Genomic DNA, 20,637 nt, shown 5'->3' on the forward strand with positions numbered 1-20,637 from the left:
TACTCGTATGTGTGTTTATCTTGAAGATAGCGTCAAATGGTACATGTATGCTTCGACTGAGTGCATGTTATTCTTAACTTCCTGCTGTGTTAGTTAAAGCTAAAATTATGTAGATATCTACGCATATGCTAAAATGTAAGGTATATTTTTGTGTGTCTCCAATGTATGTATATTTTAAAGATACGTATGCTTGCATTTTTCAAGACAGTATTATACTATTTTGATTTATAAATACAAATATATTTTATACACACACACACACACACATATATATATAATTATATATATGTATATATATATATATATATATATATATATATATATATCAAAGTGATATAACACTATCTTGAAAAGTAGTGGATTGGTGAATCCTGACACGATCCAACATACGAATATGTCTGTGTTCTTCCAGTGTCCTGAAAAGACCAGGCTGCTAAGGACAAACGTATTAAACTTGTCTCATGAAGATAAGAAGGAGACTTCCTCAGTAAGGGGAGAGTATGGATACAGAAAATAAGTATAACTACGATAGTGTATGATTAGTGTACAAACAGGGAATCCAGTTTCAGATCTCGAATTCTTCACATTCTGTTTTTGAACAGCTGTGGGTTGGACTGTTTCCTCTCTTCCGTATTACAACTTTGAGCGTTTTCTTATGCTTCAGTTCTTTTCATGTAAATGTAGAAGAGAGAGAGAGAGAGAGAGAGAGAGGAGAGAGAGAGAGAGAGAATATAATCTGAAGCTAAAATGGGGAGTACTGTGACGCGCTCCGCGAGAAATCCCTTGTGAGAGAATACCAGCCGTTATGATTTCAGTTCGCTCTTGGGAGAGAGAGAGTGAGAGAGAGATACAGGTATGACGACCCTCCTTTTTACCGCGCTATCATCACCTTCCAACCAAACCGTCGACACCTATGACCATCTCTCTCTCTCTCTCTCTTGGGAAACGGATAATGATCATGATATCCTTTGTACCAAGCGTTATCGAATAAAAAAAATAGAAATAAAAAAAAACCGCGGTAATCATAATCATTATTTAAACCGCGACTATTTTTTTTTCGTCGGTATACGATTCAACTCTCTTACATGCACACCTTAATTTTTTATTTTTCAAGTTGATGTACGATGATTTTTATCAGCGTACGATATTTTTTTTTCTATGGCGAATGTACGTTATATTATAGTCGGGTTGTATTTATCGTCATTATATTTTTGTTGATGTACGATTTTTGTGCATTGTGTGTGTGTGTGTGTGTGTTTCGTGCTGTTGGTTGATGTTTATCTTTAAATTTCCATACTTCCTATTAATTTAGGATTTATTAGTTTAGATTATTTTTAGTTCATTGTACAAAATGTTTAGCTAATTCGCGGTGCCTTTCTATTATATACACGCCTTTTCCAGTATATTTACAAGTTTTCCTAGAACACGATACCAGTCCCTTAATACAAGATATCTTTAAAAGATATTGTACGATATTTATAGCTAAGTAACTGACGTTGGTGGAACGATCATTTCATTCCGTACGATAGTTCTGAATCAGATGCACGATACACTTTTTGCCAACGTACGAGCTACGACACTTCGCGATCCCGTAGGGGGTTAGTGCCGTCAGTGGACCTCGTGCGGTGCACTGTATGCATTACTTAAGGTTCTTTGCAGCGTCCCTTCGGCCCCTAGCTGCAACCCCTTTCGTAATTGTTACTGTACCTCCTTTCATATTCTCTGTCTTCGTCTTACTTTCCACCCTCTCCTGACACTTGATTCACAGCGCAACTGCTTTGAGGTTTTCCTCTCGTTACGCCTTTCAAACCTGTTACTGTCAATTTCCATATCAGCCTTTGGACCTAAATTCTGTATTCAACGACATCTTCCGAACTATTGTACGAAGTTTCCCCCGCTGACGTTCGAGATTCTTAAAAAAAAAAATGCGATGGCAGCGTAAATCTAACGTCTTAATTACATTTTAATATCTGGAATCGGGTACGGTGATCGTATGAGATTTTCACCGTTTTATCGGATGCTTTATGACTGTCAGACCTTCCCCGGCGGGGAGAGCCGTGCCACCTCGCTGAGTCATAAATTCTTGGGCGTAATTGCAAGGTATTTGGGGAGGAAAGTCCACGCACTCACTCACTCACTTACACGGGGTCGGGAGAGAGAGAGAGAGAGAGAGAGAGATGAAGAAGGAAGCTTTGGTTATCTCTCTCTCTGTCTCTGTCTCTCTCTCTCTCTCTCTCTCTCTCTCTCTCTCTCTCTTTTAATATTCATGTAGTACAGTCTTTTCATTTTTATATAGACAGTACAGCAAGTCTGGAACAGTATATAGATCTTAACCAGCTGATGGAATGAGAGAGAGAGAGAGAGAGAGAGAGAGGAACGAAGCTTTGGTTATCCATCCGTCCTCTCTCTCTCTCTCTCTCTCTCTCTCTCTCTCTCTCTCTATTCATGTAGTAAAGTCTTGATTTTTGTATAGACAGCATAGCAAGTCTGAAACAGTATAAATCCTAACCAGCTGACGGAGAGAGAGAGAGAGAGAGAGAGAGAGAGAGAGAGAGATTCTCAAATGGAGAAAGTTCGCTCCATTCAGTTTCCTAACTCTTTTTCACCCCCTTTTTTTTTCTTTTCTTTTTTTCTCCCGAGAGGGTTGATTGACAAGGGGCCATTTGTTTAAAAGGATCTGGGCGGCTTTGTTTGAACAAGTTCGGATGTAATCTGTCAGAGACAATAGTCGGGTTGGCTGACTCCTCCTCCTCCGAGGAGGGGCACGGCTTGCCCCTGCCCCTGCCCTGTTATCCGTCATGCATGCCCCTCGGCCCGTTTTTCTCGCCCCGAAGTTGTCGTTCGTCTCGGCTGTCGAAATCTCGCCGGAAAAAAAAAAAAAAAAAAAACCACCGGTTGGAGTGGTTCGAGATGGGCCAGTTTGTAAATAATGTCTTTTGTGATCGTAAATTGAGAGAGAGAGAGAGAGAGAGAGAAAGAGAGAGAGAGAGGAGAGAGAGAGAGAGAGAGAGAGAAAACCAATTGATAAACACACTTTTTGCTCTCAGGGGCGAACCTATTTGTACATATGATAGGAAGTGCAACCACCCCTGTCGGTGCCATTATGACTATACGCTATCTGCCGCGGTTGCTACTATTTCTGTTTCCGGAATCTCTGCTGCTTCTTGTGGCTGTTATCGCCTCTATTTTAGACGCTGCTACTACTACTACTACTACTACTACTACTACTACTACTACTACTACTACTACTAGAGAGAATAAGCCGTAAAGCCGTAAAGGTATGCCAAAAGCTCGTTCATTCGTGGCACTTAAATGACTTCAATTGATTAAACTTTCGTTTATGATCAGGCCAAAATCTCGACCCTATAGTCGCTACTACTCTGACACTACCGCTAATATTGAGCAATGACAGCAGCCGTTGGGCACAAACTCCCTGAACTATTTTGTTAATGGAGACAAGACTCGCTTCAACCTTGACCACTAACGACGAAGGAGGTGTTTGTGGTGAGAGAGAGAGAGAGAGACAGAGAGAGAGGCAGAGACACAGAGAGAGGGAGAGAGAGAGAGAGTGGGTGAGGATGAAGGTCGTTGATTGGTTGAGATGGCCACCAATCGCACCTCCCTTCTAGGTCGTGTCATAGCATTTTTAGGGAACCCCCACTGCCCCGCCCTTTAACCAGCTGTGGTGGCTTCCAGATGGTGTCATGCGATTCAATCTCCAACTGTCATTTTCAGCTGGATTGAGAGAGTGATGTTTTTGGGCTTCAGTTTTCGTATTGTCATATCCTCGAAAGGATGTGAGAACTTTGTATTCGAATGTGGCCTGGAGATGAAATAGTTTATTATATATTTGTTTTTAGTTGGTTTCACGCTATTTGCGTGTAAAGTAATTATTTTTCGTATACCACGAAAACTTACACCGAGATTTGGACAAAGCTACCTTACCTGTCTTAAAAAAAGAAGATGGCAGTTTTACAAAGACATAAAAGTTTGACTGTTTTACAAAAGAAAAAAATTATTCACAAACGTAAAAATTAGATTTACGTAGACATAAACAAAGAAAAAAAAATGCCAGTATTGCAAAGACAAAAAATTTGTATTGCAAAGACATGAAAATGACAGTTTTACAAAGACATAAAATTAGTTTTGCAAAGATATAAAAAATAAAAGTTTTACAGACAAAAAATTGACAGTTTTACAGATATGAAAAACGACAATTTAACAGTCAGTCAATGGCAGTTTTACAGTGACAAAAAAATGAGTTTTACAGACGTAAAAAAATTGGTTTTACATACATTAAAACGGCAGTTTTAGATTTACAGACATACATGAAAACAACAGTTTTAGTTTAACAGACATACATGAAAGCGACAGTGTTAGTTTTATAGACATGCGTAAAAACGACAGTTTTACAGAAAAAAATTACAGCTTTACAGACACAAAAAGAAAGTAAAAAAAAAAAGTGATCGTTGTTCCGTAGATATCAACGGGCCTTTTTCGTAAAAGGTTATACTAACTTTTAGAGAACTCAAGGAAACACGAAAGTAGTCAGATAGTGCCACAGTGAAGAGGTGGATGTCTTGAAGGACCTGCATCCCTTAGATTCCGAAATTGTGTTGTTAAAGGCAACCTCTTCAAATGGAGATTGGCCAAGGGTTGGTTACAGCATCTCGTTTCCATTGTGTACACAAAATTTTCTGAATGCCTTACCCCGTATTTTCTCTCTCTCTCTCTCTTCTCTCTCTCTCTCTCTCTCTCTCTCTCTCTAGTTGTCCCACTTTTTCTCTTTTCTGTTTTTATTGGGTCCTCTCACCGCCCCCTCCACCACCTTTTCTCATTCCGTCTATATTAAAGTGTCTCCTCTCATTTTTTTCGGGGGTAAGCGTCCCCCCTAGCCTCCCCCAGGTCTCCACCATCCCTTTCTTTTTCAGTTTTAATAAAGTGTATCCTCGCTTTTTCTTTTACTATGTTTTTTCTTCTTATTATTATTTCCCCACTTTTCCCCCTTCCTTGTCGGCGAGGCAAGGGAATCGAATCGCCCGTCATGTCTGCTTCGACATATTTTATTTATTTACTTATTTATTTATTTATTTATTATTTTACCAAAGTATCGATTCTGAACCTCCACCTCATCAGGATATCATTCAGGATCGTCTACCCTAATTCTACCGGATTGCTTCATCGACGATGTCCCTTTTATAAGTTTATTTTATCTTTATTTATTTGTGTTTCCTCGACATTGGCCCGTCTATAAGTTTATTTTGATGTTTGTTTATGTATGTTTCTCCTCGACGATTCCCCGTCTATAAGTTTATTTTATGTTTGTTTCGTCGACGATGCCCCGTTTATATGTTTATTAATGTTTCTCCTCGACGATTCCCCGTCTATAAGTTTATGTCAAGTTTATTTATTTATATTTTCTCGACGATGCTCTGTTTATAAGTTTATTTTGATGTTTGTTTATTGATGTTTCGTCGACGATGCTCCGTTTATAAATTTATTTTGACTTTTGTTTATTTATATTTCCTCGACGATGCTCCGTTTATAAGTTTATTTAATGCTTATCAATTTATGTTTCGTCGAGAGAGAGAGAGAGAGAGAGAGAGAGAGAGAGAGAGAGAGACAGTATCCTTGAATTGCCATGTGAGTAAAAGCACAATGGTATTAGAATTAAATTGCTGAAGATTTTCATTTATATATATATATATATATATATATATATATATATATATATATATATATATATATAAACAGTTGAGCAATATGATAATCGCTCGGATTCCATGAACATTTAGCCTATTGCAATAACGAGAGCCACACATATGAATGCTTCTAGCATGATACTCGCTAATGGCATCGCGCAGATGGGGTAGCATACCCTACTATACATACAGACGGGCACATGCTCGGACTACCTTTTAATGAAAAGCGATGAAATACTACCCCGAAGCACGCATCCTACGCTGGTACGTAGGGGAATTCTTCATTAAGCCTCGGCTCTCCTTCCGAACGGAGAGAGGTGAGGGAGGGAAGAAGTCCTTTGAAGGATTGGGGACGAACTTCCAAGTTCAAGTTGGTGTGTATGTGTGTGTGTTTTTTAAATCGACACTTAAGGGTTTACTTTTTACATTAGTTTGTATTGCTTCGTAGGTTGTTTCTTCCTGGTAATGCCGTTTTTGTTGTTGTGAAACATTTGATACTGCTGTTTATTGTTTTGCATTAAGTAAAAACATTAACCTCTCTCTCTCTCTCTCTCTCACTGTAGGTGTTGCTATTTTTGTTGTCGTCAAACTGCTGATACTGCTTTTTTTTTTTTTGCTTTAAGTAAAATAATAACTCTCTCTCTCTCTCTCTCTCTCTCTCTCTCTCTCTCTCTCTCTCTCCACACTGTAGGTGTTGCTGTTTTTTTTTTTTTTTGTGAAACTGCTGATACTGCTGTTTTCGTTTTGTTTTGCTTTTAAGTAAACAATAACCTCTCTCTCTCTCTCTCTCTCTCTCTCTCTCTCTCTCTCTCTCTTTTTTTTTCAGTGTTCATGAACTACCGATATCGCTTTTTTGCCCTACAAAAGCTTGCATGAAGCACTGCTCTTCTTCTTCCTCTCCTTCTCTCAATACGAACTATACTACTACTACCACCACCATCCTCCCCGTCCTCCACCATCCTCCATTCTCCTCCTCCTCCTCCTCCTCCCTCCTATCCTAGCCTGGTGAGCGAGAAACACTACCCTCCATCCATAATACATGAGACTCAACCGTGTAATAGGCTGGTGTAATCCTACACTGGCCTCTCCGCTCATAAACCTTAGACAACTTCATCTGCTCTCTCTCTCTCTCTCTCTCTCTCTCTCTCTCTCTCTCTGACCACCTGGTGGACTCGCACGCACACACACACACACACACACACACACACACACACACACACGCGCAGAGCAGGCTTTGGCCCGGCCTTCACACCTGTGCGCTCCCTTAGCTCTTCGCAGCAGCAGCGAACTCACACCTGTAAAGCGGACCTGGAAGCATCTGTACACCTGTCATTGTTCCACTTTCTGGATCTCAACAGAAGTGTCTTTTCGTTTGGCTCGTTGTTGACTCTCGAGAATGTCATCTCCGGTGACTTCTTATATTTTATTTTTATTTTTTTATCGCCTCCATCTGCGAAGTTGGATGGAGATGTGTATATACTCGTGGGTTTCTTTATTAGTTTGTCTGTTTGATCGACCGGGTATACCTCAAGAAAGCATTGGCGAATTTCGATGAGGTTTTCTCAAAGAGTTGGCCCGTGGAGTATGAGAATTTCGTCCCTTTTTAGGATTTTTCTAAAAAAAAATTTTCTTGGGTTACAGAGTCGTACCCTGTGGGACCTCACTGCCTTTATATTTTTGTTTTAAAAAAAAGGCCTATGTCCGTTTTCTTAGTTTAAATTGTACTTAACAATTCCTACCCGTCCATCATCGAGTGAGAGACTGGCGTTATCTGAGAATTAAAAAATTATAAAAGTCCATCCTCAGAGGATGAGACATCGTGTGCTCACTTATCTCTAAGAGCAGGTTTTACAATTCATTCAGTGTCCTAATGATCTTGTCTAGCTTTCTTTTAAACTCTTCTGGTGTCACGCGTCTTGTATGTGAAGAGGTTGAGAGAGAGAGAGATAGTTACAAGGAGTTACAAGGATTAGGATGTCTCAAAGACTTGTTAGTCCATCCTTAGAGGAGACATCGTGTGCTCACTATCTGCAGGAGCAGGTTTTACTCTGCATTCACAGTGTCCTCCTCATGATTTTGTCTAGCTTTCTTTTAAACTCTTCCCCGGCACTGTTGCTGTTTACAACTTTTGGTGGCAGTTTATTCCATGTGTCACATATCTTGTAAGTAAAGAAGTTCCCACAATGGGATGTGTTGTATCTCTTCAGTTCTAGTTTCCATCCATTATTTCTTGTCCGGTTTTCGTTTAATGTAAATAAGGTTACTGTCTACTTTTGTTATGCCTTTCAGGATTTTCAATGTTTCTGTTAGAGAGAGAGAGAGAGAGAGAGAGAGAGAGAGAGAGAGAGAGAGAGAGGTTGCATAGTATTTCTCATGAATAAATTGTAGTAAGTTCCTGTACGGAGAGAGAGAGAGAGAGAGAGAGAGAGAGAGAGAGAGGTTGCATAGTATTTCTCATGAATAAATTGTAGTAAGTTCTTGTACAGAGAGAGAAAGAGAGAGAGAGAGAGAGAGAGAGAGAGAGAGAGAGAGAGAGAGAGAGAGAGAACGAACTGGCTTGTAAGTCTTCCAGTTATATTTTTGGGGTTGGGTCAGAATGGAAGGGATTGCTGCTGGGAAGACACCAGCAGCAGCAGCAGCTGAGCTCAAGATGTTTATATACATGTGCTGATTAGACACAGCCAGTTGATTCCCCGGTGCAGGATCATTAGCAATAGCTTGAGCTGCGTCGTAAAATTAAATACGCCTGTTTCTCTTCGGATTAATTGATGCTTCCGTGGCACTGAAGCCCCAGAGCCCTCGACCTGAAGGCTGGAAGGAGAGAGAGAGAGAGAGAGAGAGAGAGAGAGAGAGAGAGAGAGAGAGATGCTGAATAGGCTTTTCTTCAGTATCTTTGAAAGGCTTGAACATTTTGCAGAGAGAGAGAGAGAGAGTGGTATTAGTATTTCTCTGGAACAAATTGTAGATAACAGTTCTTACGGAGAGAGAGAGAGAGAGAGAGAGAGAGAGAGAGAGAGAGAGAGGTTGTATAGTATTTCTCTGGAACAAATTGTTGTAAGAGTTCTTTTACACACACACAGAGAGAGAGAGAGAAGAGGAGAGAGAGAGAGAGAGAGAGAGATGTTGAATAGGTTTTTCTTCAGTATCTTTGAAAGGCTTTGAACATTTTGCCGAAAGAGAGAGAGAGAGAGAGAGAAAGGTTGTTTAGTATTTCTCTGGAACAAATTGTAGTAAGAGTTCTTTTACGGAGAGAGAGAGAGAGAGAGAGAGAGAGAGAGAGAGAGAGAGCAATTTACACCAATGTCGATGGGGTTTATGGTTTGTGCCTTCAGGCAAAAGCGACGCTTATAACGAGGTTTGTTGTCCGTTTTTGCCCTCGCCTCTGTTCCGCAGACCTTACTTGCTATTCAACCTTGACATCCTCCTCCTCCTCCTCCTCCTCCTCCTCCTCCTCCTCCTACTCTTACTTTTGTAAATGTTTGGATATGAAGAAAATCAGAATATTGTTGAGCCTTTGCTATTCAACCTTGACGTCCTCCTCCTCCTCCTCCTCCTCCTCCGCTTCATCCTCTTCCTCTTCTTCTTACTTTGAAATGTTTAGTGAAGAAAAATCAAATATGGTTGCCCCACATTCTATTATCTTGACCTCCTCCTCCTCCTCCTCCTCTTCTTCTTTCTCCTCCTCCTCCTTCTCATCCTCCGCTTCCTCCTCTTCCTCTTCTTCTTACTTTTGTAAATGTTTAGATGTGAAGAAAATCAGAATATGGTTGACCCTTTGCTATTCAAATCCTGTTGACCTCCTCCTCCCTCCTCCTCCTCCTCTTCTTTCTCCTCCTCCTCCTCCTCCTCCTCCTCCTCCTCCTTCCCTTCCTTTCCTCCTCCTCCTCCCTTCTTTCCTCCTCCTCCTTTTCCTCCTCCTCCGTCCTCCTTTCCTTTCCTCCTCCTCCTTCCTTTCCTCCTCCTCCTCCTCCTCCTCCTCCTCCTCCCTTGCCTTGTCTTGAGAGAAGATCCGTGACTAGTTTCATTTTAGTCTTCAGGAAATTCTTTGCCTCTATTCTTCAGGGATTGCAGATTTAATGTCCTTGAAAAAATGAACAAATTAGTCTGAATCTTTGACGACTTTCATTATTATTTTATTATTATTTTCGTCTAAGTCTTCTTGACGAAAGCTTCCATTTGGCAGTCTTTACTCTCAGTCATCACACCCTTCGTCAATTACTTTTCTGATATACTGCAGGGTGTCCATAAAGTCCCCGTACCATTTCAAGCATTTATTGCACAGAATGGTACTGGGACTTTGTGGACACCCTGTATTTTGATTTTCGGCTAGTTCTGAATGTTGAGTAAGTCTTTTATTTCTTTTATTTTATTTGTTTATTTTTTTTAAAGGGAGTCACTTCTACGTAGTCTTCCCAATCACGAATAAAAACTATATTTGTTCGTTGAGTTTTGTCCTTTGATAATCACTTTCCCCTTTTTCCTACCCGTTTTATCTTTTTCAGTTTTCTGTAAAAAAACAAAACTATTGAGATGGTTCGTCTGCACTTTTTCCGTCCGCCCTCAAATCTCAAAAACTACCGAGGATAGAGGGCTGCAAATTGCTATGTTGATCATCCACCCTCCAATCATCAAACATACCTAATTGCAGCCCTCTAGCCTCAGTGGTTTTTATTTTATTTAATGTTAAAGTTTGCCATGATCGTGCGCCTGGCAAATCTGTAAGACAGGCCACCACCTGCCCGCGGCTGAAAGTCTCATGGGCCGCGGCTTATACAGCATTATACGCACTACAGAAAACTCTGATTTTTTTGTACTTGTTTCCATTCGGGCATAAAGTTCAGGGTTGATACTCATGCTTAAAATGTTCGCTCATTTTGAAAGATCGTGAGCTGTAATCCTCACTCCATTGTAAAATGAATGGTATCTCGCCGCTGAATAGACATTGCTCTCTCTCTCTCTCTCTCTCTCTCTCTCTCTCTCTCTCTCTCTGTGCTCCAAGAGATAAGCGAGCACACGATGTCTCCTAGGATTGAGACATCCTAATTCTCGTAACCCGCCTCTCTCTCTCTCTCTCTCTCTCTCTCTCTCTCTCTCTCTCTCTCTCTCTCTGGAAGATTTGTGCGTGGAACGCTTTGATAAATCTGCAATTGGCGTCATCATTCTGCATTATCAAATATTCAACCTGTGATTCATTTTAAGAGTAAAGGCGCGACGCAGTTGTAATCACATCATGATAAAGTAGTGAATAATCATGTAACACTTGTGATCACTTGTAACGAATTAATTATTCATGATGCATTTGTAATTGCTTAATGATACGTGCTCATTTGCCCTTTGATACACGGACGGATAAGTCGTAGAACACGTGTTGTGACATAGCAGTGGAAGATTAAATAGTAAGTGTTGGAATATCTGTAAATATTCCACGTTACAGGATCAAGTTCATCGTAGCACAAACCAAATTAGGCCACTTGGCCGCCAGTTCATGGGAGAGAGACGAGAGAGAGAGAGAGAGAGAGAGAGAGAGAGAGAGAGAGAGAGAGAGAGAGACTTCGCACTTGCCGAATTCAGAAACAAATTGTTCTTGAATATATATATATATATATATATATATATATATATATATATATATATATATACATATATATATATATACATATATATATATATATATATATATCTATATATATATATATATATATATATATATATATATTATATATATATAGAGTGAGAGAGAGAGAGAGAGCGGGGTTGGAGGGTGGCACGTGGCACTTTCTATTCCAAGACCCGAGTGGGGCTACATCCCCTCCTCCCCCCCTCCCCCCCCCCCCCTCCCCTCCCCTTCCTCCTCGCTAAGCATCCACAACTTGGAATCCTCCCAAGGGGGGCGGTTGGGGGGGTCCGGGGGGTGGGGTTTGGGGGGGCCTTCCCATAGGGCAAATACAAAACCGTATAGCTTTCCACTATCGGTTGCAATCGATAATTGCCGACTTATTTACGACACCCGCCCCATTGTTATTAACGATCGTTCAAGTCGCGGCGCCCTTCTGGACGGCTTCGTCAGTGGACGAAGGAAGGTTCCCGCTCCGACGGGGGTGGGGGGGGGGGGGGGGGGGGGGGACATGGGTCGGTATATCGGGTCGGTCTCTCCCCCCCCCCCCCCCCCCCCCCCCCCCCCCCCCCATTCCTTGTAAGTAAGTCCTAGAGCGCATTGTGATGGTAATTCCTCCCTCCCGCATCGCCCGCATTCAGTGACGTGCCCCTGCATGCGATGCGTATTAGTTATAGGTGGTGCTACCTCGCCATTAGTGTTTTGGATACAAATGATGCCCCGGGTTTGGAGGGGTCCTTGGGGAGGAGGGGGGACGTATATATAGAGCGCCCCTGCCCTCATGCATTACCGCCCCTGCGCAGTCATTTCTCTCTCTCTCTCTCGTTCCTCGCGGAATGGATTGGCTCCCGAAGATGCTACGACTGGCGCCATCCATCGTCAGGCGGCTCCTGGACGGAGATACGAGTTATTTATTGCAGATTCTTTTTATTTATTATTTATTTATTTATTTCTATTTTCCATTTGTGAGATTTCAGAGCAACACAACACTGCTGCTTGCCGTTTGTTTGTTTGCGTGTTGTCGAAGTTTGTTTAAAGAGAGCAGTATTTTCCATGTTTACGCAGCGACCCACATTATACATTCGTACACACACGCTCACACATATATGTGGGTGTGTGTATACAGACATTCATATATATATATATATATATATATATATATATATATTATATATATATATACACACACATATATATATATATATATATATATTATAACAGTATTATTTTATATATATTTTGTATAGGGAAAATGAGCAATTCACTCTTAAGATAAACAAAGTACGTGATTATTTGTCTTCAAATATTCAGTTAACACATGACATTAGCTAGAGAGAGAGAGAGAGAGAGAGAGAGAGAGAGAGAGAGAGAGAGAGAGAGAGAAAGTATTGCTTACTAACCAATCAAAATCCTGGAATAAAATACCCTGGCGAACCGATTTGACCCAAAACAAAATATACGTATGTGATAGATTTCTAGACAAGTCAAACTCATCAGCTACCGAGGTCATCCCATCACTGACCTAAGGTCAAGAAGCTTCAGGTCAAAAAAAAAAAAAAAAAAAAAAAAAAAAAAATGAGCCTAAGCTTCTTCGGCACAATCGAGTTTCCTGCAGTGTATAATGCTGTATGAGCAGCGGCCCGTTGATGGCCTTTCTTATAGCGTTGCCAGACGAGCGTTCATGACCACCTTTAACCTTAAATAGAATAAAGACTACTGAGGCTAGAGGGCTGCAATTTGGTATGTTCGATGCTTGGAGGGTGGATGGTCAACATACCAATTTGCAGCCCTCTAGCCTCCTCAGTATGGACTTTATTTAGGGTTGAAATTTAACCACGATCGTGAGTCTGGCAACGTTATGAGAAAGGCTATTCACCGAGCGGCTGAAGGTTTCGTGGGCCGTGGGTCATACTGCCTTATATGCTGTACAGAAAACTCTATTTGTTTAGATCTGAGGGCGGGCAGACAGACAGACAGGTAGCTATCTCAATAGCTTTCATTTACAGAACTAAAAAGTGAAAAAAAAAAATTGCAAAGGGGGTGTGGGGTGGGGTGGGGTAGGAGTACGGTGTTTGTAGAGGGTGGGGGTCCTTTGGTAACCAGAGACCGGTTGTCTCTGCTATTGTGCTTCGATTAACCAATGAAAGTATTATTTTGTTTAAACTGGTGATTGGGAGTTGAGATGACGGGGGAGATATTCTGAGGTCGTTTTAATCCCCCTGTCTTTTGGTGCTCTGGAAAAGGAATATTATATATATATATATATATATATATATATATATATATATATAGTGTGTGTGTGTGTGTGTATGTATATAGGTATATATAAAATTTATATATATAATAGATATATATATATATATAATAATATATATATATACATATATTATGATATTATAATATAATAATAATTTATATATATGTATATATATATATAGATATATTATATATGTATATATAATATATTATATATAATACATATATTATATGATGTATTTGTCTATATATGTATATAAATATATAACATACACATTATCTCAGATATATAAGAAGGAGGAGAACCAGCAGACAAAAAAAAAAAACTCGATTATAATATATATATATATATATAATATATATATATGGATATATATATGATATGATATTGAGAGACCAGAAACCAGTCAAAAAAAAAAAAAAAGACCTCAGATCTAGTTCGGTCCCAATTATGTTTAAAAAAAAAAGAAAACTCAGAAAAAAGCTAGCTTCCGAGATGGCTTAGCATGTTCCTCCTAATTGGCTGAATGAGATAATAGAAAAGATAATGACAGCAGGCTGTCTATATATATATATATAGGCCTCATCTCCCTTCGTTCCGTTTCTCTCATTATATATTGGCCGTCGCTGACGAACGCTGGAAGTGTATACATTACATAGGCTACGTACATACATATAAATACATCAATAAATACCTCACACACACACATACACATATATATCTTTGTCCACGAACGAGAGAGCACCCATAATTGGTTACCGGTCACTTTTCGTAACTGTCACTCATTTTCTGTACAGTATCCGTCATGTCAGATTGGGATATTTCACGAATGAGACATCAGGCGTTGCCTTCTTCGAGCGCGTAGGATTGAGTTGACGCTGCTGACATTTAGCGCACAATATTACGGTAGTTCAGTATGATTTATGCTAATCATATCCCCAGGATGTTTATACCCCTACTGGTGGATTCTCTCAATTGTTAGTCTTGTCGTACCTGGTGATAATTGTCTAACTAACACAAGTGAGAATGTGGAGCCTGATATCTATTACCAGCACTTGCCACGAATCTCTAGTCTAATAGTACTAGCATCCAGCAAGATAAGCCTGGTATTGCGGGAATTCACCAGCCGGAGTATAAACAGACTTCCCTGGAAGGCTGGAATCCATCAGCAGGAGTATGAACAGTCTTCCCTGGAAGGCTGGAATCCACCAGCAGGAGTATAAAGAGCCTTCCCTTGAAGGCTGGAATCCACCAGCAGGAGTATAAAGAGCCTTTCCCGGAAGGTTTGGAATCCCACCACGATAAAGAGCCTTCCTTGAAGGCTGGAATCCACCAAGGCAGCAGGAGTATAAAGGAGCCTTCCCTGGAAGGCTGGAATCCAGCAGAGTATAGATCTTCCCTGAGCTGGAATTCCACCAGCAGGAGTATAAAGAGCCTTCCCTGGAAGGCTGGAATCCACCAGCAAGAGTATAAACAGCCTTCCTGGAAGGCTGGAATCCATCAGCAGGAGTATAAAGAGCCTTCCCTGGAAGGCTGGAATCCACCAGCAGGAGTATAAAGAGCCTTCCCTGGAAGGCTGGAATCCACCAGCAGGAGTTTTTAAAGAGCCCTCTGTAAAAGGCAGTAATTGTAAAGAGCCTTCCCTGAATGGTGGAATCCACCACATGGAGTATAAAGAGCCTTCCCTGGAAGCTGGAATCCATCAGCAGGAGTATATAAAGAGCCTTCCCTGGAAGCTGGAATCCACGGGCCAGCAGAGTATAAACAGCCTTTCCTGGAAGGCTGGAATTCCATCAGAGCAGATAATAAAAGAGCCCTTCCCTGAAGGTGGAATCCACCAGCAGAGTATAAAGAGCCTTCCCTGGAAGGCTGGATCCACAGCAGAGTATAAACAACCCTTTCCCTGGAAGGCTGGACATCCTCATAAGGAGCTAATAAAGAGTATAAAAAACAGTCTTCCTGGAAGGCTGGAATCCACACAGGAGTATAAAAGAGCTTCCCTGGAAGGCTGGAATCCACCCCAGCATTAGGATGAATGAGTTAAACACTTTCCCTGGAAGGCTGAAATCCATCAGAGAGTATAAAAGAGCCATCCCTGGAAGGCTGGAACCCCCACCAACAGGATTATAAAGAGCCTTCCCTGGAAGGCTGGAATCCACCAGCTTAGTATGAAAGAGCCTTCCTTGGAAGGCTGGAATCCACCAGCAGGGTAAAAGAGCCTTGCCCTGGAGGCCTGGGAATCCCCCACCAGCAGAGTTTTAAAAAGATTTTTCCCTGGAAGGCTGGAATCCACCAGCAGGAGTTTAAAGAGCCTTCCCTGGAAGGCTGGAATCCACCAGCTGGAGTTTAAAGAGCCTTCCCTGGAAGGCTGGAATCCATCAGCAGTATTGTAAAGAGCCTTCCCATGAAGGCTGGAATCCACCAGCTGGAGTTTAAAGAGCCTTCCCTGGAAGGCTGGAATCCATCAGCAGTATTGTAAAAAGCCTTCCCTGGAAGGCTGGAATCCATCAGCAGGAGTATAAAGAGCCTTCCCTGGAAGGCTGGAATCCACCAGCAGGAGTATAAACAGCCTTCCCTGGAAGGCTGGAATCCACCAGCAGGACTATAAACAGCCTTCCCTGGAATAAAGAGCTTTCCCTGGAAGGCTGGAATCCACCAGCAGGAGTATAAAGAGCCTTCCCTGGAAGGCTGGAATCCACCAGCAGGAGTATAAAGAGCCTTCCCTGGAAGGCTGGAATCCACCAGCATGACTATAAAGAGCATTCCCTGGAAGGCTGGAATCCATCAGCAGGAGTATAAAGAGCCTTCCCTGGAAGGCTGGAATCCATCAGCAGGAGTATAAAGAACCTTCCCTGGAAGGCTGGAATCCATCAGCAGGAGTATAAAGAACCTTCCCTGGAAGGCTGGAATCCACCAGCAGGACTATAAAGAGCATTCCGTGGAAGGCTGGAATCCATCAGCAGGAGTATAAAGAGCCTTCCCTGGAAGGCTGGAATCCATCAGCAGGAGTATAAAGAACCTTCCCTGGAAGGCTGGAATCCACCAGCAGGACTATAAAGAGCATTCCCTGGAAGGCTGGAATCCATCAGCAGGAGTATAAAGAGCCTTCCCTGGAAGGCTGGAATCCACCAGCAGGAGTATAAGCAGTCTCCCTGGAAAGCAGCAGCTCCTTTCCTCTCTCTCTCTCTCTCTCTCCTCTCTCTCTCTCAGTGGAACGAATGGAAAACCCAAACATCGATCTCGGGCGAGAGATTTATAGCCGGCCAAAGACAAACATCCATAAATGATTTCTGCCAATTACAGCAGCCCCAGTTCTCCCGCCTCCTCTCCCTCCCTCCCTCCCTCTCCCCGACGCCCAATCTGTTCCCCTGGAAGGCGTTATGCATCTCTCTCTCTCTCTCTCTCTCTCTCTCTCTCTCTCGTTGCGAACCTAATTCTCCGGACCTAATTCTGCGTGGCACAATACCTTACGCCGACCTTATAATTACCAGCTCGTGTAGGCTTCTTGTGTTAAACGGGTTTTGAGGGTTTAAGGAGGTGCGAGGAGCTGGGGTGGGGGCTATGGGGGCTTGGGGAGGGAGGGAGAGGGGAAGGAGAAGAAGATGCAGAAGTAGTAGCATTTGTGTTTAGAGAGCGAGTCCAAATGCGATATATGTCATTTCATACAATAGGAGTGTTTTCCGAAAAAAAAAATAAAAAAAAAAAAATAAAAAAAATAGTGCACCCAGCTATAATCATCATTTTCCTTTTGAATACACTCACAAACACATACTCACACACACACACACACCCACGTGTATATGTATATAAATATAAACGTGTATATATATATATATATATATATATATATATATATATATATATATATATATATATATGTGTGTGTGTGTGTGTGTGTGGTGTGGGATACATATATGTAAATAAATTATTCTGTTAAATCAGGATACGTCTCAAGTATAAAAGGCCCATTAAAACACTCTGGTTTAAAAGCTAAGGACTATATAGGTATGTATATATTTGTGTTATATACATATACACACACATATATCGTGTCTATATATAATATATATATATATATATATAATATATATATATATATATATATATATATATACCATATTACAGTATTTCAGTTACACACAGAAGATATGGGGAATTGGTTAACAGAAAGGCCCGCCCTCCCTATTTCATGGGCAGCTACCAATTCATTTTCTCGACTAAGACTTTCACCTTCCCACCTTCCCACACCTCCTTTCTCTCTCCCCCATTCACTATCTTCTTCGTCTCTCATCAGTCATCTTCCTACCTCTCCTTGCAACATCCCATAGGCCAGTAAGAAGGGCCAGATTAGAGAATTTGTTATTATTATTAATTATTATTATTATTATTATTATTATTGAAAATAATGCCAGGATTTACAGAATTGATTTTTTACAAAAATTCTCTCAAACCCTCTAATGGCTCGTTTAGAAGAATTGAGAGAATTTTGTATAAAATCAATTCTGTAAATTCTGGCATTATTAAATCCAACAAATATCTCTCCGCGTGTTTCTAGGCAGCGGGTTGTTCTCACGTCACGATTCTAACAGGTGTTTTTCCAGCTTACACAGATATTATTATTATTATTATTATTATTATTATTATTATTATTATTATTATTATTATTATTATTATTGTAGTCGCTCAGAGGGACCTGTTCTTGAATAAGGACGAAAAACGAAGCAGGAAAACTGAGATAGCACGACGGAAAAAGACTAAAAAATAATGAACAACAAATTCTGCTTGAAAAAAGACTGCTTGCATTGCATCCTGGAAAGCACCGCAGCAGTAAGTACACTACACACGTTCCTATGGAGAATTACCAAGCTTTGGAACTCTCGTATCTTTCGTTTTCCCAGTCTCCTCTACAATATTCCCCGGTGTCTGGAAAGGTCATTAAAGATTATTGGGAGTTCCAAGCTTTGGAACTCTCGTATCTTTCATTTTCCCAGTCTCTTCTACAATATTCCCCGGTGTCTGGAAAGGTCATTAAAGAGTATTGGGTGTTACACGCCCCTAATGGAGTTTTATTTCCATGGCTTATTGGACCATGGAAGTATTTTTCAATGGCTTTGAACTTCTCCCGGAAAATCTTCGTTTCCCAGTCGCTCTTCTTCAGTATTTCCCGGTTGTCTGGAAAGGTCATTAAGAAGTATTGGGCGTTTCGTCATATTGCCCTTGTTGGGGGGGGGGGGGGGGTGGAGGGGGTGGATAGTAGAGGGATCTTGGCCGCACTGGGAAAAAGAGCTGGAATGTTGGCGAAGCTCCTGATCAGTAGCCCTGATGAGCGCGTCCCTCGCCTACAGGTTCTTCTGCCCCGCTGCTGCTGCTGGTCGCTGGCTGGCGATGCCCCCAACGAGACAGCAGCAGCAGCAGCAGCAGCATCAGCTTTGGGCGTCGCCCGTTACTGGCGCCCATGTAAAGCGCTGATAAGTTGCGAGCGGGCCAGCGCTCTGTAATTGGTGGGTGGCGGCGAAATTAACAACGGCCTCTGCAATTGGATCCCCTAATGACTTAATCCGGCTACTTGTTAGACCGCCAGGGAGGATGGGGGGATGGGGGAGGGCGCCTCGTCTGAGGGCTGCTGCGTTTTTTCTGCGACTCGGGACACGACGAATTCGGACGTCGTTTGGTCGAACGAGGCCAATGGGCTGGTTTTCGCGTCTAGGTGTATTCTGAAGAATACACTAATGAACATAAATACACGCGTGTTTATGGTTTATCTCTTTAAATTTGTCATGCTGGTGTATACATGAATTATTTATAAAGCATTCTACTCCCACGGCCATTTTTTTTAAAATCTGTATTTTAAGTTCATAGGTTAAATTCATACATGCAGTTTGCCGTCGATGTATATTTTGCGTTCACATTCGAACACTCGATCAAATATCTCTCCTCGTGTTTCAAGTCAGCTGGTTGTTCTCACGTCACGATTCTAACAGGTATTCGGTGATGACTGTCATCTGTATACGGCTGCAAAGTAGTAGTAGCAGTAGTAGTAGTTCGGGACGGTAAGATAAGAGAGGGTCGATTCAAGGTAGTGCCGTCAATCAGCTCGAACCTTCTTTCCATCTGCTTCTATACTAGTGTTTCTCAACCTTTTTTAGTCTATGCACCCTTTCACCATATGTCAGAATGTCCTCCCCCCCCCCCTCCTCCCCATACCCCCGCTCCCCTTTTCCCAAAATTTTCTACCTCAAAAGGGGCATTCAAAATGATATACAACAAAATATTAACGCAAATGCGCAACTAGCGGAGAGAAAGCCCAGCGTGACTTCTCAGTAGTGGGGACCGATGTGCGCTGCGTTTTGTGTGGGCCTAGAGCCAGTTTGAGCCTGCCAGTCTGTGGTCACAATTCGTCCCCTGAAACATTGAAATTCCGCTCCTGCTGGGAATTCCCCCCTGGTTAAGAACCACTGTTCTGTAGGGACGAGTAGCAAGAGAGGGTCGAGTCCGTGGCTCATGTGGGCTTGTTCCTAATCATAAAAGAATATGTTTTGACAGATAGTGTTTCATTATCATGATTGTAATTGCAAACAGTTTCTTACCGAAGGAACCAAGAAAGCCTTTGATTAAAGGAAGATAATGACCATAGACTTACTTTAAAAGAACGTCAGAGAAAACAGAAAAAACCTACTGTAGAATGAAGAGAGAATTGACAATTAAAGAAAATAAAAAATCCACCAAGTAAGTTAATAACAGTTGAAACTGGGTTAGAAAATGTAATGCAAAATTAGGCATTGCTGTACAGTCCGAATTTATAATTTCTGTTGCCACTGGAAGCTCACTTAGCAAGTGATATCTTCGTCCTCATTTCTTGTTGTTGAGAAGATACCCCTGGCTTTAGTTTAGGGGTCAGGGGGTCTGGCACGTCTTCTACTGGTTAGTGTCAGTCCAGTGGGCATTCCTCGAAGAAGGAATAGCTTCGTCTGACGTCAATGTATGCCTGCAAATGATTGTTTTCGTCACCTAAGAATTAGACTCCCCCCCCCCCCCCCTCCCCCCCCCCCCCCCCCCCCCCCCCC

The 20,637-nt window shown here is 41.7% G+C and overlaps 1 protein-coding gene across 1 annotated transcript in view; it reads right to left on the minus strand.

Moving 5' to 3' along the window:
- The window catches only part of LOC135205402 (uncharacterized), a 246,113-nt gene that overhangs the window by 99,127 nt on the left and 126,349 nt on the right, over positions 1–20,637 (minus strand). The gene's annotated exons all lie outside the window — the stretch shown is intronic.

The sequence above is a fragment of the Macrobrachium nipponense genome, chromosome 24 (assembly GCF_015104395.2).
Source record: "Macrobrachium nipponense isolate FS-2020 chromosome 24, ASM1510439v2, whole genome shotgun sequence".
NCBI lineage: Eukaryota > Metazoa > Arthropoda > Malacostraca > Decapoda > Palaemonidae > Macrobrachium > Macrobrachium nipponense.